This window comes from Dromiciops gliroides, chromosome 1, assembly GCF_019393635.1.
Source record: "Dromiciops gliroides isolate mDroGli1 chromosome 1, mDroGli1.pri, whole genome shotgun sequence".
Lineage (NCBI taxonomy): Eukaryota > Metazoa > Chordata > Mammalia > Microbiotheria > Microbiotheriidae > Dromiciops > Dromiciops gliroides.
This window is the reverse complement of record NC_057861.1, coordinates 667,579,989-667,603,918: the sequence shown is the minus strand read 5'-3', so window position 1 is coordinate 667,603,918 and position 23,930 is coordinate 667,579,989. Positions and strand designations below refer to the sequence as shown.

The 23,930-nt window shown below is 39.7% G+C and overlaps 1 protein-coding gene across 1 annotated transcript in view; it reads right to left on the bottom strand.

Annotated features, from left to right (window-relative positions):
• The window catches only part of LOC122734552 (KAT8 regulatory NSL complex subunit 1-like), a 129,082-nt gene that overhangs the window by 86,132 nt on the left and 19,020 nt on the right, over window positions 1-23,930 (bottom strand).

Sequence of the window (23,930 nt, the reverse complement as noted above, 5' to 3'; positions counted from 1 at the left end):
AATCTAAGGTGAAAACTCAGTTCTTCTGATTTGTATTTCTTTTTCCTAATGATTCGGAATATTCTTTCATATAGTTATAAATAGTTTGCAATTCTTTTAAGAACATCTGTTTATATCCTTTAGCCATTTATCTATTGAAGAATGGCTTTTGTTCTTACATGTTTATGGTACACAGAAATTTAAAAATCTATTAACTGCGAAGTGTGCTACATGCAGTGAGTAGTCAGTAAATACTGACCACTGAAGTCTTCAATACGAATTTAAGTATAAATGTACCTTCAATAGTTTATCCTTAATTCAATAAACAAGGTCCACTTATCATTACTGTTATTCATCTTTTGTTTACAAAGCCACAAATATAGATCCACCTGGTCAAGGAAATAAACACCATTATCCTTGAAGTAAGTACAGTGATTCAGAAAACTAACAGAAAATTTTAAAAGCGGGCGCCAGCCTAGTCCAGCCAAAAACAAGTTACTTAAGCTTTCTTTGGGCTCTGTGGTAGGTGCTTTAAGGAACACAAAAAATTTAATAAAACACACTTTTTGTCCTCTAGCATAAAAACTATAGAAAGCTTTAGTTGCATGAATGCATTTTGCGTAACAAATATTTGTAATTACTTTAAAGCACCGCCCCCCAATACGAATGTAGGAAAGGTTTTAATTTTCTTTGTAAGGAAAACAATTTCGGTTAAGTCTTTATTTGTTAAGATAAAATTTGATGGCATAAAACAGGATAAGTGATTTTTAAAACCAGCTGTGGCTGTTCCTTTCTTTACCTGAGTTTGTGTAATAAAAATAAGGCAAATTCTATATTGACTATAATCAAAGAGTTAAGAACTATCAGATATACCTCATTTAAAAAACCCAACAGTATCTCTGGTGGAAATTTATGAATTTACAGAATTTAGCACTTCTAAGAACCTTGTAAATAATTTATGAAGAGGTGAGGCTGGGCCAGGAGTGTTAAAGTGACCAGTCACACAATTAATAGGTACCAAAAACAAGGATGAATTCTGAATGACCAGAGATAATAAATGCTATAGGAGGGACTCAAAGTAGTGTAGTGGTAAGATTTCAAAGGAAGTGTGGGATATGAACTAGATCTTTTTTTTTCCATATAAATATTTTATTTTCCAGTTACATTTAGAGATAGTTTTCAACATTTGTTTTTACAAGATTTATAGTTTCAAATTTTTCTCCCTCCCTCCCCCTTCCCCAAGACAGCAAGTAATCTGATATAGGTTATATATGTACAATCACATTAAACATATTTCTGCATTAGTCATGTTATGAAAGAAGGATCAGAGCAAAAAGGAAAAACCTCGCAACAACAACAATAGAAATAGTATGGTTCGGGGGCATCTACATGGCGCAGTGGATAGAGCACCAGCCTTGGAGTCAGGAGTACCTGAGTTCAAATCCACCCTCAGACACTTAACACTTACTAGCTGTGTGACCATGGGCAAGTCACTTAACCCCAATTGCCTCACTAAAAAAAAAGAAATACTATGGTTCGATCTGCATCTAGATGCCAGAGGGTTTTTTTCTGGATTTGGAAAGCATTTTCCACCATGAGTCTGTTGGTCTAAGATAGGACCACTGTACTGCTGAGAAGAATCAAGTCTATTGCAGTTGATCAACACTTAATGTTGTTGATGCTGTATACAATGTTCTCCTAGTTCTGCTCATCTCACTTATCAGTTCATGCAAGTCCTTCCAGGTTTCTCGGAAATCTGCCTGCTCATTGTTTCTTTTTTTGGTTGTTTTTTTTTTGGTTTGCTTTTGGTGAGGCAATTGGGGTTAAGTGATTTGCCCAGGGTCACACAGCTAGTGTTAAGTGTCTGAGGTCAGATTTGAACTCAGGTCTTCCTGAATCCAGGGCTCTATCTACTGTGCCACCTAGCTGCCACCTTCATTGTTTCTTACAACACAATAGTATTCTATTACATTCATATACCACAACTTTGAATTAGATTTTGAAGGAATAAATAATCGAAAGACATAGGGCACAAAAAAAGAAAGATCATCAACAAAGGCTCTGAGGGAAGAATGCACTTGGCATTCAGAAAAAAGATGAATTTAGTAGGTTTCATGTATGGTAGTATAAAAAGGTAAGATTTTTATATTGTGGTCATTCTGTGGGAGGCCCTGAATGTTAGGCTCTAAATCAAGGTTTTATCCTTCATACAACCTCTATACAGATGAGTCACTTATACAAAGATTAATCTGCAATACTGTACTAGGGAGACTGAAACAAAGAACATATTGGAAAGGTAAAGAAGGGGTGTCAAAATCAAGATTTCTAGCCAAGTAAGACAATGAAATGTCCAGAAAGAAAAGAGGAAAGCAAGAGAAGATGTAGATATATAAAAATGTTATTTTAAATTCTAGTGATAATAGCCTACTTGCTGTTGCCCAAACACATGAAGCCTTTGCACATGCTGTTCTCTGAAGCTCAAATAATCTCCCTTCTTCATCCCTGTTTCTTTGAAAACCCTACTTTTTTTTTTTGTGAGGCAATTGGGGTTAAGTGACTTGCCCAGGGTCACACAGCTAGTTAAGTATTAAGTGTCTGAGGCTAGATTTGAACTCAGGTACTCCTGACTCCAGGGCCGGTGCTCTATCCACTGCGCCATCTAACTGCCCCGAAAACCCTACTTTCCTTCAAGGCTCAGTTAATGTCCTCTTCTATAAGAAGCCACTACTATTGCTTAAGATGTTAGTATTATTCTTGCCCCCCAAATTATTTGGCAATTGTTTATATTTCTCTACTGACACACTGTTTGCCCTATAAGAATATAAGCTTCCTGAAGGCAAGTATTATTTAATTTTTTCTTTGTATCCTCAGTGCTAGGCACACACAAGGTACTTTAAATAAGCACATATTGCCTTTAAATTAATTTGTAAATTAGACCTTTTAAGACATACTGAATGAAGTTACAAGAGGATGTTTAAGGGGCGATATCCAACCAAGAACAGAGAGGTAGAGCTAAAGCTTTCTATTGAGGTTAGGCCTGAAGTTGTAGAACAATGGATCACTTGTGTGTAAAAGGATTTAAAATAAAATACGTCAAGGGGTCTGTAATCTTTTTCCTTTTCCAAACCAAACATAGTTACAAAATCCATGTTAATTTGTCAGGTAAGAATTAAAGACCAACAAAATTTAAGAGTCAAGAATTCCCAAATTTGAATTCCACCTAACTTTAAATCCTGATTTTACCATTTGTATTCAGCTTATTTTGTTATTGTTCAGTCATTTCAGTTGTGTCTGACTCATTATGACCCCATTCAGGGAGTATTCTTAGCGGAGATATTGGAGTGGTTTGCCATTGCTTTCTCCAGCTCATTTTACACATGAAGAACTAAAGTAAACAAGGCAAAGTGACTTGCTCAGGGTCACATAGCTATTTAAGTGTCTGAGGCTGGATTTGAACTCATGAAGATGACTCTTTCTGATTCCAAGCCCTGTGCTCTATCTACCAAGACAAGGTGGTATTGGAAAGAATTCAAAAGGAAAATCCTATAAAATTACTGTTCACTTAAAACAGTAGCTTTGACTGAGCTAAATGTGGAAGGTGGGGAAAAAATGTATTATTTTCTAAGAGTTTAAAAAAAGAGGCAAGTTTTTGAAAATGTTTTCAGTATGGTGGATAAAATGAATAATAAAAGTTAGATGGGGAGAAGACAGAGTAAAATCATAGATAGAGACCTTGCCTTGAAGTCAGGATGACCTGGGTTACAGGATCATACCTTAGGTTATATAGGTCAATTAAACTTTCGGCATTCTCACTAAATTCTCTAAGAATTACAAATCTGCACTGGCCAAAGGAGTTTCCACATCAGGAGTTCCCTGCATTAATGAAATCTTAGGTCCAGACAGGAATAAAGGGGAGAGAAAAAGAAATAGAAGAGAACATGAAATCATGAAAAACACAAGACCTAATAATATAACCCTATTTATTAAAAATCTGTGTGAACAATGACTATTTCTAATGTCCGAGTAGTGAATTGAGGGGGGTGGGGGGGTGGTTATCACTTCTATAGGATGCACTGCTGCTCACATCATGTCACTGGCTTGTGTGATTTCCAGGCAGCACTGCATCAGGGCAAAGGATAATTCAGCTTTTCCTTTTTTTTTTTTTTGGTTGAGGCAATTGGAGTCAAGTGACTTGCCCAGGGTCACACAGCTAGTAAGTATCAAGTGTCTGAGGCCAGATTTGAACTCTGGTGCTCCTAAACCCAGGGTTGGTGCTCTATCCACTGTACCACCTACCTGCCCCGCTTTTCCTTCTTTTTACCCTTAATTTTTGAAAAACTGTCAAGACATCATGGCAACCAATTCCCAAAATGACTTTGAGCATTGTGGTATAACACATTCTGACAACTTGAATTCTTTTTGTATAAATAATAAAATGTTTAATATGTATTTCCTGAAATGTTTCAAATGCAAATGGTGAAAAAAAAAAATCTACGTGAAGCAGTTCCCGACTGGGTGGAGTAATCTATTTAATCTGGGTAGTAAATGAGCCTAACACTCATCAGAATTGGCTCAAAGACCTCAATCTCATTAGAATTGGCTCAGGGAGGGAATAATGTACACACTCAATTGGGTGGAGGAAGCTCTCTAACCCAGCAGGAAAATAGGAGGGGAAGGGGATAAACAGACAGGGGCAAAAGAAGGAAGGGCAGAGTGGGGGAGGGGACAGACAGAAGCAAATCCCTTTTGAAGAGTGATAGGATGAAAGAGGAGGAATAATAGATAAATATTATGGGGAAGGGAATAGGATGGAAGGGAAACAGTTAACAATAGTAATCATGAAAAAGAGAAAAGGAGGGAAAATTGTACAAAAAATATTTATAGCAATTCTTTGTGGAGGCTAAGAATGGAGAATCAAGGGAATGTCCATCAACTGAGGAATGATGGAAGAAGCTGTGCTATATGATTGTAGTGGAATGGTCTTGTGCTATAGCAAATGACAAACAGGATGATCCCAGAAAAACCTGGAAAGACTCATGAACATCAACGTATAGTGAAGTGAGCAGAGCTGGGAGGACACTGTGTATAGTGACAGCAGTATTATTCAATGAGCAATTGTGAATGACAACTACTCTCAGCAATGCAATGATCCAAAACAATCCCAAGGAACTAATGAGGAAGCTTACTATCAACCCCCATAGAAAGAACTGATAAAAAGAACACTTGTGGATTGTACATATATAACCTGGTTGCAATCTTGTGGAGGGGGGAGGAAAGGGAGGGAGGGAAAAAATTTGGAACTCCAAATTTTATGAAAATCAATGTTGAAAACTACCCTTATATATAACAGGAAAAAATAAAATAAATGTTTGTTGCTACAAGAAAAAAATTTTTTTCACTGAAAAAAAAATGAGAGTGAAGATTTATATTAAAAATGAAAAGAAAAAGTCAGCAATAAAAAGAGACTGTGGGAACTTGAGCTAGAACAACTAAAACAAGAAAAATATGTGAACAAACTCTGGCAAAGATTAGACAAAACTATCTCTATTTGTAGATGATATGTCTATTTACTTAGCAAACCCTAGAGAGTCAACTGAAAAATTAATATAAATAGTGTCAGTAAAGTATCAAGATACCACATTAAGCCTGGAAAAAAAAAGACAGTATGTTTGCATATTACAAATACAGAACTGGGAAGAAGTAACAGAAAGAGAATTAGTATTTAAATTTGTAAAAGGTTTATTCAGTGTCTGGAGTTGACTTATTAAGGTACACCCAGGACTCATAACTAATAACTACAAAAACAATCTGAGGAGGAATGGAAAGTTTCTGGAATTACTCAAATTATTTTACAAATAGGTAATTACCAAAATCAAAAAAGGGGAAAAAAGTTTTTCAAAAGAGTAAATCAAAACTTCAAAGGAAACATATAGCATAGCATTTCTATAATTCAGACTATATTATAAAGCTGCAGTTATCTAAAGTATTTAGCGCTACATATAAAAAAAGGAAATTGCTTAATGGAATACTCAATAAGACCCTAAAACAAAAGTGTACAGCTCAGTATTGTATAAACTCCAAAACCACCAAATGCCAGTTGAAGAACTCACTACTGGCAAGAATTGCTAGGCTAATTGGAAAGCAGTTTAGCAAAAATTCAGTTAGATTACATCTTTTTCTTTTGACATTGAGTCTCACTATCTTATCTAGGCTGGAAGTACAGCAGTCACTCACAGTATGATCCCACCACTAATCAGCACTAATCAGCAAGAGATTTGACTTGCTCTGTTACTGCTGACGACCAGTTCTCACATCTGCTTCTAGCATATCAGGGCAATTTTCCCAATCTCTTGGAAGATGATATCTAAACTCTTTTTTTATCATGGTTTTTAGGTAGACCAATAATTTTCAAATTATCTCTCCTAAACCTATTTTCAAGGTCATCTCTTTTTCTAAGGAGATATTTCACATTGCTCTCTATTTTTTCATTCATTTAAATTTGCTTTATTGTCTTGATTTCTCATGAAGTCATTAGCTTCCATTTGTTCAATCCTAAATCTTAAACAATTATTTTCTTCAGAGAGCTTTTGTACTTCCTTCTCCATTTGGCTAATTTGGAGTTTCAAGCTGTTGACTTTTTTTCCTCACGACTTTCCTGCCTCACTCTCATTTTTCTTTCCATTTTCCCCTTTACCTCTCTTTATCTTCAAAGTCCTTTTTGAATGCTTCTATGGCCTGAAACCAATTCATATTTTTCTTGAAAGCTTTGGATGCAGGAGCCCTGACCTTATTATCCTCTTCTGAGGGTGCACCTTGATCTCCCTTGTCACCAAAGAAACTTTCTATGGTCCGCCATTTTTTTTCTGTCCATTCATTTTGCTAGCCTATTTATTAACTTTCAATTTCTTCTTAAAATGGGGCACTGCTTCCAGGATACACTGTCCCAAGCTTCAGGGGGTTCAAGGTGGTATAATTTAAGGAGAGGTAGGTTCTCCATTCACCTGGCCTGTGCTCTGGTCAGTAAATAACCCCAGGCCTACTTACTATTTAACCCAGAAACAAAATTCTGTTTCACTGTGGTTGCAAGCTCCATATAAGCCTGCACCCCTCTCACTCAAGACTGCTTCCTGGTTCCTCCTCAGCACCAGCAGAGACCCCTGTAATCCCCCCATGTCAACTGCTCAGCCCTCTCAGCAGACCATGAGCTTGATTCCAGGTGCCAATGGTACTGCAGCTGTTTAAGAAGCTCTGGGGGGGTCTCTTTCTCTGGCAAGGCCAGCTGGGGCTGGATCTGCATACGTGGCCGCAGGGCTGTGCTTCACCCTCACCCCACTAAAACAGACCTTTGCTGCTAACCTTCTAAGCTGTCTTAGGCTGGAAAATGACCTCACCCAATCTTTTTGTGGGTTCTGCTGCTCCAGGAATTGTCTTACGGCATTATGTGGAGGTTTTGGTCATGATCGTGTGGGGAGCTCTGAGAAGCTACTGCTTTTGCTCCACCACCTTACCAGTTCTCTCATCCGCGGCAATCAAGTGGCATCTTCACAGTGTCATTTGATATTGGTACAAGACTTAGTGCAGACACCCAATCAACTTAGCTTACTGTAGAACTCCTGAGGCAAGTTAGCTGCAATCTCAATGTACCACCCAGCCCAGGAAGGAGTACAGGCATGCACCACCAATCCCTGCTAGACCACATCTTACATTATGTACCATCATTAATTCCAAAAGGCTTATCAGACCTAAACCTAAATCACAGGATTAGAGATTAGAACTGAGGTCATTAAGTCAAATTCCTCATTTATAGAGGAAGAAACTGAGGCCCAAACAGGTGAAGTGACTTGTCTAGGGTCACAAAGCCAGTTAGTTTAGAAAGTGTCTGTGGTAGGAATTGAACTCAGTTCTTCTGGAGTCCAAGTACAGCATTCTCTTCACTATACCACAGTTGCACCTCACAATTAAAAAAAAAAAAAGAATAGAATGAACGGCGAGACTTTCCCCAACTACTGATAAGAAGAAAATCCTTTTTCTTTCTTTCTTTCTTTTTTTTTTGCAGGGCAATGGGGGTTAAGTGACTTGCCCAGGGTCACACAGCTAGTAAGTGTCAAGTGTCTGAGGCCGGATTTGAACTCAGGTCCTCCTGAATCCAGGGCCGGTGCTTTATCCACTGCGCCACCTAGCCACCCCCTAGGAAGAAAATTCTTAATCAAAGAAATTGAACATGAAAGATTAGATAATTTTAAAGAGATAAAATTAAAAGGCTTTTTTGCAGAACAAAATCAATGTGATTAGAATGATTAAAAAAAAAGCTAAGAGAAAAATCATTTTAATATCAGGCATCTCTAGCAAAATTCTGATATCCAACATGCATAGGAAAGTCTGATATATAATACACAAAGGAAGGAAACATGTTATCTAAGACCCAGGAGCCATACTTCAATAGTTTGGTGGGGTTTTTTGAGGCAATTGGGGTTAAGTGACGTGCCCAGGGTCACACAGCTAGTAAGTGTCAAGTGTCTTGAGGCTGGATTTGAACTCAGGTACTCCTGAATCCAGGGCCAGTGCTCTATCCACTGCGCCACCTAGCTACCCCGATAGCTTTTGGTTTTTTTAAGCCAACTATCAGACTATATATAATTGTCAGAGAGAGACAGGGAGAGGGAGGAATAGGAGAATTACAAATTAAAACATCTCAGAAGTTTTACCTCATACCCATTAAATTGCATTAGATAAAAGAGAGAAAAAGAAATTATCAGAGAGATTATGGGAAGTCAGGCACATATAACACACTGTTGGTGGAGCGGGATTTTTTTGTTGTCCAGTTATGATGAACTCTTTATGACCCCATGAACCATAGCACTCCAGGCCCTTCTGTCCTCCACTGTCTCTCAAAATCTGTTCAAGTTCATGTTCATTGTTTCCACGACACTATTGATCCATCTCATCCTCTGCCTTCCCCTTCTCCTTTGGCCCTCAGTCTTTCCCAACATCAGGGTCTTTTCCGGTGAGTCCCATTTTTTCTTTATGGGGCCAAAGTTTTTCAGCTTCAGCTTCAGTATCTGACCTTCCAGTTAACAGCCTGAATTAATTTCTTTAAGTATTGAATGATTTGATCTTCTTGCTATCCAAGGGACTCTCAAAAGTCTTCTCTGGCATCACAATTTGAAAGTGTCGGTTGTGCCACGATTTGCTTTGCTCACAGTCTAAATCTCATAGCCATATATTGCTACTGGAAAAACCATAGCTTTAACCATACAAACCTTTGTTAGCAAGGTGATGTCTCTGCTTTTTAGTATGCTGTCCAGATTTGCCATAACTTTCCTTCCAAGGAGCAAGTGTCTTTTATTTCATGGCTGCAGTCACCATCTGCAGTCATATTTGAGCCCAAGAATATAAAATCTAAGACTGCTTTCATTTTTTCTCACTCTTTTTGCAAGGAGCAGCTGCCAAGATTTTAGTTCTTCTTCTTTTTCCCCTAGTCCAGTTAGTTTCTTTTTGAAAATGTACACAAAAATGTTGAACCATTCCATGCATCTTCAGCAGCTGGAGCATCTCCACCCTTGGTGTCCCTTGTATATATCACTTGTGCTCTGTGTTTGGAAACTAGTTTAATCAGACCTTTACTAAGCAGTTCCTGGAGTCTTTCTGAGACTACTGCAGGGCTGATAAGTTTATAGTTGGGGACTTCTTTGCAGAATTTGTCATACTAGCTTTGTCAAACAGAACCAGATTGTTGAGCTTGTCTTGCACTTTTCCCTTGGATCACTTCTTCTTCGCTTTGCCCCCAGACTTGTTCACGGGGTCTTTGTCCTTCTTGGTCGACTTGCTGGCATCTGTCGTCTTCTTATCATCTTTGGGCGGCATGGTGAGGCTCCAGGAACTCCTGCTGCTGCCACCTCCAAGCTATGAAGTCGAACAGAAAGGAGATCTTAGTTCTTTTGATGGTAAGCTTCAAGCCAGTTTTATACTCTTCTCTTTCACCCTCATTATGAAGCTTCTCAATTCTTCTTCACTTTTTGTCATCCATCAGAGTGGTATCATCTGCATATCTGAAATTGCTGATATTCCTCCCAGCAACCTTAATTCCTGCTTTTGATTCATCCAATGATAGAGCTATAAACTAGTTCATGGTTTTTTGGGGGGGGTTTGCTGAGCAATGAGGGTTAAGTGACTTGCCCTGGGTCACACAGATAGTTAGGTGTCAAGTGTCTGAGGCTGGATTTGAGCTCAGGTCCTCCTGAATCCAAAGCCAGTGCTTTATCCACTGTGCCACCTAACTGCCCCGTAAACTAGTTTATTGTACAAAAAAGCAATTTCTAATCACACAAGCTGCTAAACCGTTCATCCTCTTTGATTCTGGGCATATACCTCAAAAACTTTTTCATCTACAGGGTGTGGGGTAGGGGAAAAAAAAACACACAGACATGGAAAATTAAATACAAAATATGTACAAATTTCTAGGGGGAGAGTACTATCAGTTGGGGTGATGAGGTCAAGTCTCCCATTAGAGTTGGCTCCTCAGCTGAGCTTTAAAAGAAGTCAGAGATGGTAGGGGCTGTGGTAACAGGGTACATTCCAAGAATATGAGGTGTGCATAAAAGCACAAAGAGGGGTAAATGACAGAATGCTGCATATTCAAGGGATAAGTTGGCCAGGAAGGCAGGGACATACCAGGCAACAAAGCTTGGAATGTTGGACTGGAGACAGAATGAAGGGCTTTAAACTCCCCATTTGACTGGAGGGCTAGATGGTAAAGTTATTTATAGTCTAAAATCTGGGTCTTCTGTCTTCTAGTCACTCAGAATCCCAAAGAAGTTTTAAAACCCTTGAACAAATGCCTGCCTTGCAGTCACTCAGTGGCTGTCAGCCATACTAATGGCAACAAGGCTGCAGAAGCTGACCCCCAGGCTCCTGGCTGAAAACTTCCCCTCCTCCCAGAGACTCAGAGATCCAAACTGGAAATCAAGCCCTGCTGTAGCAGCACCAGTGTAGCCAAACTCTGCACTTCTGGGACAGATAATTAATGATGTAGGAGGCAAAAAGGGGTTAATAGAAAAACCTAAGACCCAAGCTCTAATACAGATATTAGCTCTAAAAGGCTGTCAGATCCCAGTTAATGGATAACTTATGTTAGGTTCTCATCTTGGTTAGATAGAATCACCAACACAGAAGTGCTCCAATGCGCCCAACTTCTGAGCATCTACATGCTACTGAAACAAAGATGGCTGAGCTGGCTCAGTCATGTGCACCACATGCAAGAAGGGCGCATCCCTAAAGACCTACTCTATAGCGAGTTAGCCTCAGGTTAAAGAACTCCTGGACGCCCCCAGCTTTGCTACAGAGATGTATGCAAGTGAGACTTGAGGGCTCTGGGAATGGACATTGGCAGCTGGGAGGAGATGGCCAAGGACCGCGCCCGATGGAGTTCAGTACTCAGGAGCAGCTTGCATGCAGCTTAGATGTGCCTTCAAGCTCAGGAGGAAGAAAAACGAATGAGACACAGGAACCGAGAAGCAACAGAGAGCAAAGTTTTCCAATGTCCTCATTGCGGCAGGAGCTGCTACTCCCATATCGGACTGCACAGCCACACTGTGAATCATGGTCATCCGAGACTAGTGGAAGGCTACTACTGGTGATCAACGTCCATAATGGACCAGAACGGGTCAGGTCAAAATAACAATAAAGGAAAAAGACAACCTATAGAAATTCTAAAGAAAAATGCTTATATTTTGAAACCAGCCATGGGAATCAGAAAGAGACATGCACAGAAAAGGCCAAATTTGTCCCCAGATTCACCTTATGACCTGTATGACCAGATTCACCGCATGACACACCTCGGGGGAAGCTAGATGATGCAGTGAATAGAGCACCAGCCCTGGAGTCAGGAGGACCTCAGACACTTAACACTTACTGGCTGTGTGACCCTGGGCAAGTCACTTAACCCCAATTGCCAGACAGACAGACAGACAGACAGACAGACACACACACACACACACACACACACACACACACACACACACAAACCAACCAACCACATCTCCACTGAAAAAGGTACCCACCTCAGGGGTTGGCTTAGGACCCCAGGAACTCCAAATTAGGATAAGCCCTCCCCTGTAACACCCCTAGGTGGAGAATATTATAATGAGTAGGACAGGCCCTCCTTTGTACCTCCCCAAGGTGGTGATTATTATAATGAAACTGATAATGAATTTATCCATACTATAAATATAACTGTCTTTCCTTTTCTTATTCGAGAGATACCTTTCCACTTTTCTGGTTCTCTCCCTGTGGTCATCACAGTATTACAATAAAACTTGGTAAACTGAGTCACCAAGGCTTATAATTCTTTTGGGACAATCAATTTGACCCCAAAATTCCATCCTACATCATTTGAGAAACAAAGGAAACCAGAAAGCAGAAGATGGGGGGGCGGGGGAGGGAGGAGGACGATGTAAGGCTGTGAAATATTGTTGAAGCCTAAGGAAAAAACCCAGCATACAGCTAGGGCCAGTTCTGTTCCTCACCAAAGTCACTAGGGGCAGAGATTTAGGCTGATGAACTGAGAATTGATGAAGAGTATGGGAGGCCTAGATGCTATGAGATCCAATCCCCAAAGAAACCACCAGAGTGTAATGAGTCAAAGACCAGAGAATGTTTCAGGGGAAAATGGGGGTGGTGGGGGGCAGGATAACAAATGGAAAACACCAAAGATCTAAGGAGGAAGAAAACTCAAAGACCTTGAGCTTAGGCAGATAAATCAACAGAAAAAACATTAACAGAAGAAAGAAATATGGCCTCCAGATTTACTAATTAAGTTCAAGCCCCAATGAACAAATACCACAAAATAAAGGGAAAATCTCAATACATGATGAGACAGAAGAGAATTAGAGGAAAATATGGAAACACAATATTCTTGAGTAGATTAAAAGAGAATGACAATTATGAGACCAGAATCTATGACTTACAGAGCAGAAATAATTGGTAGAACAGAAAAACTTGAATCTGAGTTGCCAAGTCTCCTCAAAGAAACAAGAGAATACGACTTAATTGGAATGCTAATATATAAATGAAAGACAACCTAGAAGCAATAACATTAAAAGAAAACATGCTTTCAATTCTTCAAGCAAAACATTTTTGTCCTGTAGACAGGATGCACATAGACAACCTAAGTTTCCCCAGACATTAACTAGAAAAACTTGAATGTCATAATGCAAGAAATAATATAATAATAATATAACTGATCAGAACTTCTGCACAGAAAAAAAAAAAAAAACCACAGCAATTCAAAGATTGCACAAATTGCCCCCAGAAAAAACCCCAAGGCTGCAAACTCTGATACACAGTGGTTAAATTTTTTTTTTTAGTGAGGCAAGTGGGGTTAAGTGACTTGCCCAGGGTCACACAGCTAGTAAGTGTCAAGTGTCTGAGGCTGGATTTGAACTCAGGTACTCCTGAATCCAGGGCTGGTGCTTTATCCACTGTGCCACCTAGCTGCCCCCCCACCCCCCCCCGATACATAGTGGTTAAATTTTAAAAATCAATTCAGAAATAAAAAAAAATTCTACGAGCTACCAGGACAAAGACCTTCAAAGAAAAAGGAAAGAAAATGTGAATAAGATGAGACTATTTTGCATCCACCAGAAAACGCAGGAGGGAATGGAGTAATATGTTCCAAAGAGTAATGGAGCTCAGAATGAAGCCCAAGGTCATGGCCTACCTTGCAAAACTGAGCTTAACCATAAATGAAAAAAGATAACAATAGCAAAATCAGAGAAACAAAAATGGAAAGGTAAATCTCATTCCAAATAATTAGAAAATACATAAAACACCTGGGGACTGAACTACACAAAAACTTGTATAGATTGAATTACAAAGTGTTCTTTAAAAAAAAGTAAATAACTTAAATTGCTGGAGAAAGATTCAAAGCTCATGGCTAGGCTATGCCAACATAATAAGGATACTATCTAATACTATCAAAGTTAATACTAAAGACATATTATCAAAGTTATGTAATGATTGGAGTGACACCACCTGCTGGAGAGTTACTATAGGAAAGCCCCACCATGAGGAGAAGGTGTCTGAGGGCAAGCCATGTGTGGTCAGTTCCCTGGTGCCTGACTTTTGCTCGTGGGTACTGTCTATCAAAGCTACCAGCCAATCAACCTGAGGAGCCTCCCATTTCTGAGAGTACACGAAGAAGGAAGCAGATGCTGGTGGAAGGGTTCTTCCTCTTTGGGTTTGAGACATCAGCTTGGTGGCAGGACTGCAAGCGGGAGGTTAGGAAGGCTAGGATTTCCATGCTATAAGAAATCTGTTCTCAATCTTTCTCTCTCTTTACTATCTAATATATTTTAATAAACCCTTAAAAGCCTAAACTCTTGGTGAATTTATCAGTGATTTTAGCCAGTTTCCCCCCAAAACTGGGGGGGGGAACAGATTAGAACCCACATTTAGATTTTTAAACAACAGTTAATTTACTCACTTAATTCTATGTCAATCAAATTACCAAAGGGCCTTAAAGAACTTAATAACATAACAAAACTCATTTGGAAAATATAGAATTTCAAGGGAAATGATGAAAAGAAGGAGAGAGGGGAAGGGGAAGTAGCATTTCTAGACTTCAAACTATATCAATGAAACATATCATATAAAGGAGAATCAGAAACAATGGAACCCAATAAACCATTGTAAAAAACAATTAACTAGGAAAAAACTCCTCATTTGATAAAAACTGCTGGGACAATCTGAGAGAAATTAGGTTTAGATCAACACTTTAAACCATTTCCCACAAAACATTCTAAATGAATGTGACCATTAATATTAAAAATCATACTATTAAAAAATTAGGGGCAGCTACGTGGCACAGTGGATAGAGCACCAGCCCTGGTCAGGAGGACTTGAGTTCAGATCCAGCCTCAGACACTTGACACTACCAGCTATGTGACCCTGGGCAAGTCACTTAACCCCAAATGCTTCACCCCTCCCCCCACAAATTAGATGATCAGATCACATATTTTTCATAGCTATGGGTAGAAGACATATTCTCAACCAAACAAGAGATAGAGGCAATTACAAAAGATAAATAATTTTGATTACATAAAACTGAAAAGATTCTGCACAGACAAAATTAACAGACTCCAGATAAGAAAGGAAGTCTGTGGGAAACAGGCCTTCATATTTTCTTGCTGTACAGATTTAACATCCATTTCCCACTGTGCCCTTTTCCTGGCTAATGCTCACCTATCAGAGGGAAGAGGAGTAGTGAAACAGGCCTTCCTGTCTGTCCATTTGCCCATGTACCTCCCTTCTCATATACTGTACTTGCCTCCAACTTCCTTTGGAAAGAGGAGTGGCAAGCCCCACTCAATGAAAATTCTCATGTGGTCACACCCTCCATATCCCAGTGATTCTGGACTCCAGTAGATCATCATCCAAATACCATTCCCCATTCCTGAATATCCAATTCATTACTCTCTTCCCCCAAAGTCCTTGTGCTGTGCCCTTTGGAATGCCCGTTCCTCCTCTTTTCCTAAATCTTTTCCTTTCCTACTCCTTCCATCTATCGGCTATTAGCAGAAAAGGGCTTCCCCAGATGACTCAGACTCCCCAGTCACTCTTTCCAATACTGGTTTGCACCTTCATTCATTCTCTTTGGCTCCCTGGTCAAGAAATCGGTCATGCTATTCATATCCACCAAGAAATCAAAATCCAGGTAGCTATCGTCTACAGTTACTCCCCTTTACTTCCTAAATGAGTTTGGAAAATGGCTTACAATTTCCTTCTTCTCCCCAACTTCTGCTCTCATACTTTGGGGGCAGCTAGATGGCACAGTGGATTAGAGCGCCAGGCCTGGAGTCAGGAGGACCTGAGTTCAAATCTAGCTTCAAACACATACTGGCTGTGTGACCCTGGGCAAGTCACTTAACCCTGTTTGCCTCAGTTTCTTCATTTGCAAAATCGAGGTGACAGCACCACTCTACCAGGGTAACTGAGGATAAAATGAGAAAACTATATACATATTAACTGTTATCAGCTTTTAGGGGACTCTGTCGAACATAACGATTCTCTCTCAAACACTCTATGCACTCCCTATCCCTCCACCTTACCACACACACAAACATGGTCATAGCCTTTATCTTGCCAAGTTGCCAAGGCAACTTTTGCTCTCAGGTTTTTCTGGGAATGTTAGGCTAAGAAAATTTTGTTCAAGACAGCACACACTATTACTATAATTTACTACATTTTAATTTTTATTGACTTTCAAAAAAGGTATGAAATACTTTCTGAAAAAGATACATGGAGGGGCAGCTAGGTGGCACAGTGGATAGAGCACCGACCCTGGATTCAGGAGAACCTGAGTTCAAATCCGGCCCCAGACACTTTAACACTTACTAGCTGTGTGACCCTGGGCAAGTCACTTGACCCCAATTGCCCCCCAAAAAAAATAAATAAAAAAGCTAACAAAAAACAAATAACAAGTAATTATAAAAAAAAAAAAAAGAGAGATACATGGAAATGTTTCAACAACAAATGCTAAGGGTTCGTGTATACCTAATAAAAACAAAATGATGACAAAACCTTAGCATGTAGTTCATCATTTAAAACTACAGGCAAAAACCAAAACCAAACCAAACCAAACAAAAAACAAACAAAACTACAGGCAGCCCTCTTTACTTCCAGGGATTAAATTTCCAGTAATTAGCATTTACGTTGCTCAATTAATTACAATCCCATTAACCTCTAACTACACAGACAGCAAGCTATGGCAAATCTGGGCAGCATACTAAAAAGCAGAGATATCACCTTGCCAACAAAGGTTTGTATAGTTAAAGCTATGGTTTTTCCAGATTTATACTGTGAGCAAAGCAGATTGTGGCACAACTGACACTTTCAAATTGTAGTGCCAGAGAAGACTTTTGAGAGTCCCTTGGATAACAAGGAGATCAAATCAGTCAATATTTAAAGAAATTAATTCAGGCTGTTGACTGGAAGGTCAAATACTAAAGCCAAAGCTGAAAAACTTTGGCCCCATAAAAAAAAGACGGAACTCACTGGAAAAGACCCTGATGTTGGGAAAGACTGAGGGCCAAAGGAAAAAGGGACGGCAGATAAACATGAACTTGGGCAGACTTAGAGACAGTGGAGGACAGAAGGGCCTGGAACGCTTTGGTCCATGGGGTCATGAAGGAATGTACATGACTAAACAACTCAACAACAACAGACATGTGAGAAGCAGCATATAATGTAAAAGTAGATATGTAATAGTCTCCGTCCCAAAATGAAGAAGCATGTTCCCTCACTGTTCATTGCTGCATAGTTCCATTATCCTGATCTTTTTGACTCCTGGATAGCATCAACCCAGTGCCTCTTATGGGTTCCTCATGCTGTTTGATTAAGGACCAGAAATGGTAAAATGAGCAAAGTGGGGAAAGAGAAAAAAAGAGAAAGAATTAGGTAAGATATCTTGTCTATGGGATAGTGATATCTTTTTGTATACCTGGCAGTCAACCCCTGAATGAAACTTTGTAAAAGGAACTCAAATAACTGGAGTAAGGATAGAATCACTTAATGTCAACAGCCTCCTGAAGAGACTACTTTGGTGGACAATAGGCATTTGGAAATATAGAAAAAAAACTGAAGAGCAAAGGCTGACAATTCACTGCCTAAAAATACCATTCAATATTCTCAGTCAACTCTCTAAGAGTATAAATCATAAAGCTGACAGTGATATGCACCTGCAGTGTAATGGTATTATTGCTGTACTCAAACTGACTTACACCACATCTGGAAAAGGTTGTTGTTCACTTCTGGGGGCCATAATTTACAAAAGAGACCAGTAAGATGCAAAATATTTAGTGAAAAACAACCAAGTTAGGTAGGGTGAAGGAAGCAAGGATATTTAGAAAGTAGAAAAGGTTCCTCCTCCACTTTTTTTTTTTTTGGGGGGGGAGCACAGGTTGGGATTTATGTGAGTAGGAAAAAAATGCATATAATCTCAGACTTTTTCATTATTGGCTAGTCTTCCCTCCTCTCTCCTTTTCATTTTTTCTAATAAGGGATAGCTTTCTTGGAAGGAAAAGAGAAAGAAATATATTTCAAAATGTAGGTGAACAGACCCCCCCACCCCAAACTATCAATAAAAATGTATCTAAAAGAAGATTTAGAGGTATATGGGAACTGCAGGTTAGGCCACCCACCTAAAAAAATTGTACTGAAATTGCCTTCAAGTTTTAATTGCCTCCAGATGAAGTTTCAGATCACTGAAGTGGCTTCCTGGTTACTAGAGCTAGGAGATTTAGGAATTCCCTGATGTCTGACAAACAGACCACCATAGGCAATACCTTAAAGGCAGGGGAGTTTCACTCAGTTAAATCAATTCAGTGTCCTCACTAAATATTCTTCTTGTCATTAGCCCTTCTACAAACGATGGATCCATCTTCTTTGCTCCCAGTTCTTTTGCTACCACAAATTGCATTGTTTGCTGTAAATATTTTGGTATAAATGGAGGTTTTTTCTGAAAGATTTTCAAAAAGCAGAACAGAACTCAGATGCTTTGGATTTTTAAAGACAAGGATCCTTAAGTTCTAAAATTTTTTTTTTGTTTTTATATTTGGATAAATTTCTTTTTTTCTTCTTCCTCTTCTTCTATGTTGAGGCAATTAGGGTTAAGTGACTGGCCCAGGGTCACACAGCTAGTAAGTGTTAAGTGCGTAAAGCCAAATTTGAACTCAGGTCCTCCTGACTCCAGGGCCAGTGCTCTATCCACTGCACCACCTAGCTGCCCATGGATAACTTTCTTTTTTTTTTTTAAGTGAGGCAATTGGGGTTAAGTGACTTGCCCAGGGTCACACACACAGCTAGTAAATGTTAGGTGTCTGAGGCCAGATTTGAAATCAGGTACTCCTGACTCCAAGGGCTGGTGCTCTATCCACTGCACCACCTAGCTGCCTCCCTGGATAACTTTCAATATAATTTGTTTCGATTGTAATTCTTTTTTATTCACTTAATATTACTCTGAGAACAGACTTCAGAGTGCCAAAGAGTCCAAAACACACAAAAAAAGCTTAAGAACACTTGTTTTAAACAGAGATGCTTTGGGGGTAGAAAGAATTAAAAAAAGTTATTGTCCTCAAGGAGCTTACATTCTATTGGGGGATACAATATGTAGACAGTTAAATACACAGAAGATGATTTTAGGGGAGAAGGCTTTATCCAGGGATTCTTAACCTGGGTTCTAAATTTTTTTAAAATGTTGATAACCGTATTTCAATATAAATGTTTTTATTTGTAATTTTTATGTATTTTATGCATTTAACAATATTATTCTCAGGGTTCTACAGGCTTCACTAGACTACAAAGGAGTCCATGACTCAAAAAAGGTTAAAAGTCCCAGGGCAGCTAGTTGGCAGCAGTGGTTAAAGCACCGGCCCTGGATTCAGGAGTACCTGAGTTCAAATCCAACCTCAGACACTTGACACTTACTAGCTGTGTGACCCTGGGCAAGTTACTTAACCCCCATTTCCTGAAAAAAAAAAAAAAAAAAACCAAACCAAAACCAAAAAAAGTCCTACACTAGAGGGCATCAGAGAAGGCTTCTTATGAATTGAACCTTGAAAGAAGTTAAGAGTTTCAAAGGTAGAGTGAGTGTATTCTAGGCATGCTGGAAAGGCATTATGAAGGCAGGAGACAGAATAAGTAAGATCACTAAAGGGCAAGTAGGCTTGTTCTGACTGGAGAAAAAGAGAGTGTGTGAAAGGGTCTTTAGAGTGGAACACAACTATAAAGATATTTTAAATTCCAAATGGAGAAATGTGTGTGTGTGTTATCTTAAAGGCAACAGAGATTCAAGAAAAGTTCTGAAACTAGATACCAGCACTTTGTAGGAATGGCTTGGAGAGGGGAGAATTTGGAGGCAGGGAGACCTACAAGGTGGCTATTGTGATAGTCTAGATAACAGGTAATCAGGACCTGAATTGGGGTAGTGGCACAGTAAAGGAACTGTTTTGTTGATTCTTTCGCTACAACAATGGTGTGAAAATGTTTTAAGCAAGACTTAGCAACTAACTGGAAATTGGTGAAATAATGAAGTTTTTTTTCTAGTCCTGCATAACTAGAGATAGTGATAACCACTACTAGGTTGCTATCCAAAAAGAGATAAAAAACCAGAGTTAAAGGACCTATATATATGGAAAAAATATTTATTACAGTCCTCTTCTGGTGCAAAGAATTTGAAATTGAGGAGATGCCCATCAACTGGGGAATGGCTGAACAAATTGTGGGATGAGATTATGATGGAACACTATTGTGCTGTAAGAAATGATGAGCAGGATGATCTCAGAAAAACCTGGAAAGACTTACATGAGCTGATACAAAGTGAGATGAACTGTATACAAAATAACAGCAATACTGTAAAATGATCAGCTGTGAATGACCTGCCTATTCTTAGCAATTCAATGATCCAAGACAACTTTAAAGGACTTACGAAAAACATGATCCATCTCCAGAGAAAGAACTGATGGTGTCTGAAAACAGATTGAAGCAAAATTTTTTGCACATTAACGAACACAATATTTAAATTTAAGGAACTTGACATCTAGAAGCAGACAACTCAGACTCCTCTCATTTGCACAAGCTATCCTTCATACTTGAAATTCACCCCTCCTCACCTATGCCTTTCAGAATCCTTATCTTCCTTTCAAGGTTCTGCTTAGGTTATTCTTCAATGTACCATTCATTGATTCACCCCAGCTAACAGTCTTCTCTTCCTCTTTAAATTTCCTGAAGCACAATGACCAAGTCTCTCCTTTGCCCCGCCCCCCCCAACTACAATCAATCAACATTTATTAAGCACCTATGTATGCCAGGTACTGTGTTAAGAACTGGAGATACAAAGAGAAGCAAAAAGTCCCTGGAGTTTACAATCTAATGGGGGAAACATCATGCAAACACACATATAGCAAGCTATATATATAGGAAAAATAGGAAGCAGTTTAACAGAGGGAAGGTACAAGGATTAAGAGCTGAGGCAGGCTTCCTGTAGAAGGTGGGACGCCAGGAAGTCAGCAGTTCAAGTGGAGGAGAGAGAGCACAGCCAGGAGGGCAATGTCACTGGACTGAAAAGTATAGGGGTGAAGAGTAAGGTGCAGGAAAAGTACAAAGGAGGGAGCTAGGCTATGCAGGGCTGTGAATACCAACAGAGCATTTTGTATTTGCTCCTGGAGGCAAGAGGAAGCCACTGGAGTTCACAGAGTAGGGGGATGAAGGGGTCATCTTAATGGCTGGAGGAGATAATCATGTATTGTACATGTGTGTGTGTACATTTTCTTTTTCTTTTTCTTTTTTTTTGTGGGGCAATGAGGGTCACACAGTTAGTGTCAGGTGTCTGATGCTGGATTTGAACCCAGGTCCTCCTGAATTCAGGGCCAGTGCTCTATCCACTGTGCCACCTAGCTGCCCCTATATGTGTACATTCTTGTAGTTGTCCCCCTCACTCCTTAAAATTTAAACTACTAGAGGATGTGCCCTGAGAGTTTGCCATTTTTATCTTTGTATATCCAGTGCTACTTACAGAGTGTCTGGCATACAGGAGTAGCTTAACATTTATTGAATTTTAACTAACAAGGGGTGGAACCAAGGATGGTTGAGTACCAGGAAGCAATGCAGCTGAGCTCCCATTTACAACTCCTCTGAACAGATCTATAAAATGCACCAAGGACAGCCAGGTGGCGCTGTAGATAAAGCATTGGCCCTGGATTCAGGAAGACCTGAGTTCAAATGTGACCTCAGACACTTGACACTTACTAGCTGTGTGACCCTGGACAAGTCACAACCCTCACTGCCCCACCTAAAATAAAATAAAATAAAATGCACCAGATCAAATTCTGATGGAGAAGTCCAGAAAAAGTAACAGTCCTTAGTCTAGTCAAGGATGGTATAGAGGAGACAGAGAAGTCTGTAGACACTAGGAACAGGGCTGGGGTAGGAACACATGATATACACAGTTCTCTAGGCCCCAGGGAAGAGTCTAGGCATCAGGACAAAAGGAGCTACCAGACCTATACCAGGGCAACTCCAAACCTACCTCAGGGCACTGTGATGGGAACAGGCACTGAATAGTACCTCTGTTGTCCATTACCCAGACCTGGGTTGCAGATCCTGAGGGAAGTTGGGACTTGCCTATTGGGTGTCATGGTGGCTTTGTCTTTCCCCAGTAGGATGGCTCTGGGTCATCTATTGAGAAAGGAGGAAGTTCATAAGCTAGCAGCAGTAGGGTTGTGACTCAGATTCCTAAGCTCAGGGCAGGGTGACACTCCCAAACAAGGCAGGAAACCCAGACCAAAGGGGAGTGTACAAATTCTTTCACTGTGAACCAGCAGAGCTTTTCATCTGTAGCACTGGAGATAGAAAGAACTCTCCTCTTGCACAGACCCAAACACAGATCAGGAACTTGCAGGGCTCAGACCAGGGTGGGTAGTAATCACTTTCCCTGAATCATACCTTTTTTTAAATTAAATTAAATTTTTTTTATTTTTTGCAGGGCATTGGGGGTTAAGTGACTTGCCCAGGGTCACACAGCTAGTAAGTGTCAAGTGTCTGAGGCCAGATTTGAACTCAGGTACTCCTGAATCCAGGGCCATTGCTTTATCCACTGCGCCACCTAGCTGCCCCCTGAATCATCCCTTTTTGAAAGTACTGAAAGCTTGCAACTCCCCCCATCCCCATCCTATCCCCAAGATTCCAAAAATAACAACAACACTTAAGACTCCAAAGGGCAGCTAAATGGCATAGTGCACAGAGTGCAGGGCCTGGAGTTAGAAGGCACTTACTGGCCATGTGGCCCTGGGCAAGTCTCTTAACTGTTTGCCTCAGTTTCCTTATCTATAAAATGAGTGGGACAAAGAAACAGCAAACCAATCTTTGCCAAGAAAACCCTGAATGGGTCACAGAGTCAGACACAACTGAAAAAAATGACTGAACAAGGAAGCAAAAACAGGACCAGAGTAAACCTTCTCTCCAAAAGCATGGCAGAACTGATCTCCAATATTAAATCTGAAGTCAGTAAATAGTTTGGAAGAATAGGCAAACTATCACACCATAATAAGCTATTATGGCAGTAGGGCTACTCAAGATACAAATGCATAAGAGAATGACTCCAAACCATCTATAATCAGTGTCTCAGAGAAGAACAGTTTGGACACAAAAAACTTGAAGTCCTAAAAGAGATGAAGTTAAAAAAAAACACCACCAACAAAAAACCAACCCTTTTTATAAATGGAATGAGAATACTTGAGAGAAAAATTAGGAATGAAATGGGAGTTACGGAAGAAATAATTGGAAAGAGAATTAATAGCTTGGCACAAGAAGTATTAAATATTGCCCCAGCGGCAAACTCCCTGAAAATCTGGATGGACCCAATAGAAACCAATGATTTATTTAAACAAAGTCAAAAGGCTGAACAATCGGAAGAAAATGTAAAGTATCTTATGAAATACAGATCAAGAAAGTGTAGTGATTCTTTTTTTTTTTTTTAAGTGAGGCAATTGGGGTTGTGACTTGCCCAGGGTCACACAGCTAGTAAGTGTTAAGTGTCTGAGGCCGGATTTGAAATCAGGTCCTCCTGACTCCAGGGCCGGTGCTCTATCCACTGCGCCACCTAGCTGCCCATGTAGTGATTCTTAAAATTTTCTATCTTAAAGGACATCCTATTTCAAGAAATTTTAAAAGAAAACTATCCAGATTTCTTAGAAGTTAAAGAAGCCTCCAGTAACCTCCCAAAATGAAAACTCCCAGGAACATCACAGTCGAAATCCAGAGCTTCCAAGTCAAAGAAAAAAGAAGGCAAGTAGAAGGAAAGAATTTAAGAACTGAGAGGTCACAGTCAGGAGCATACATGATTCAGCAGCTAGTCCACTATAAGGCAGCAGAAAATTTGTAATACAATATTCCAGAAG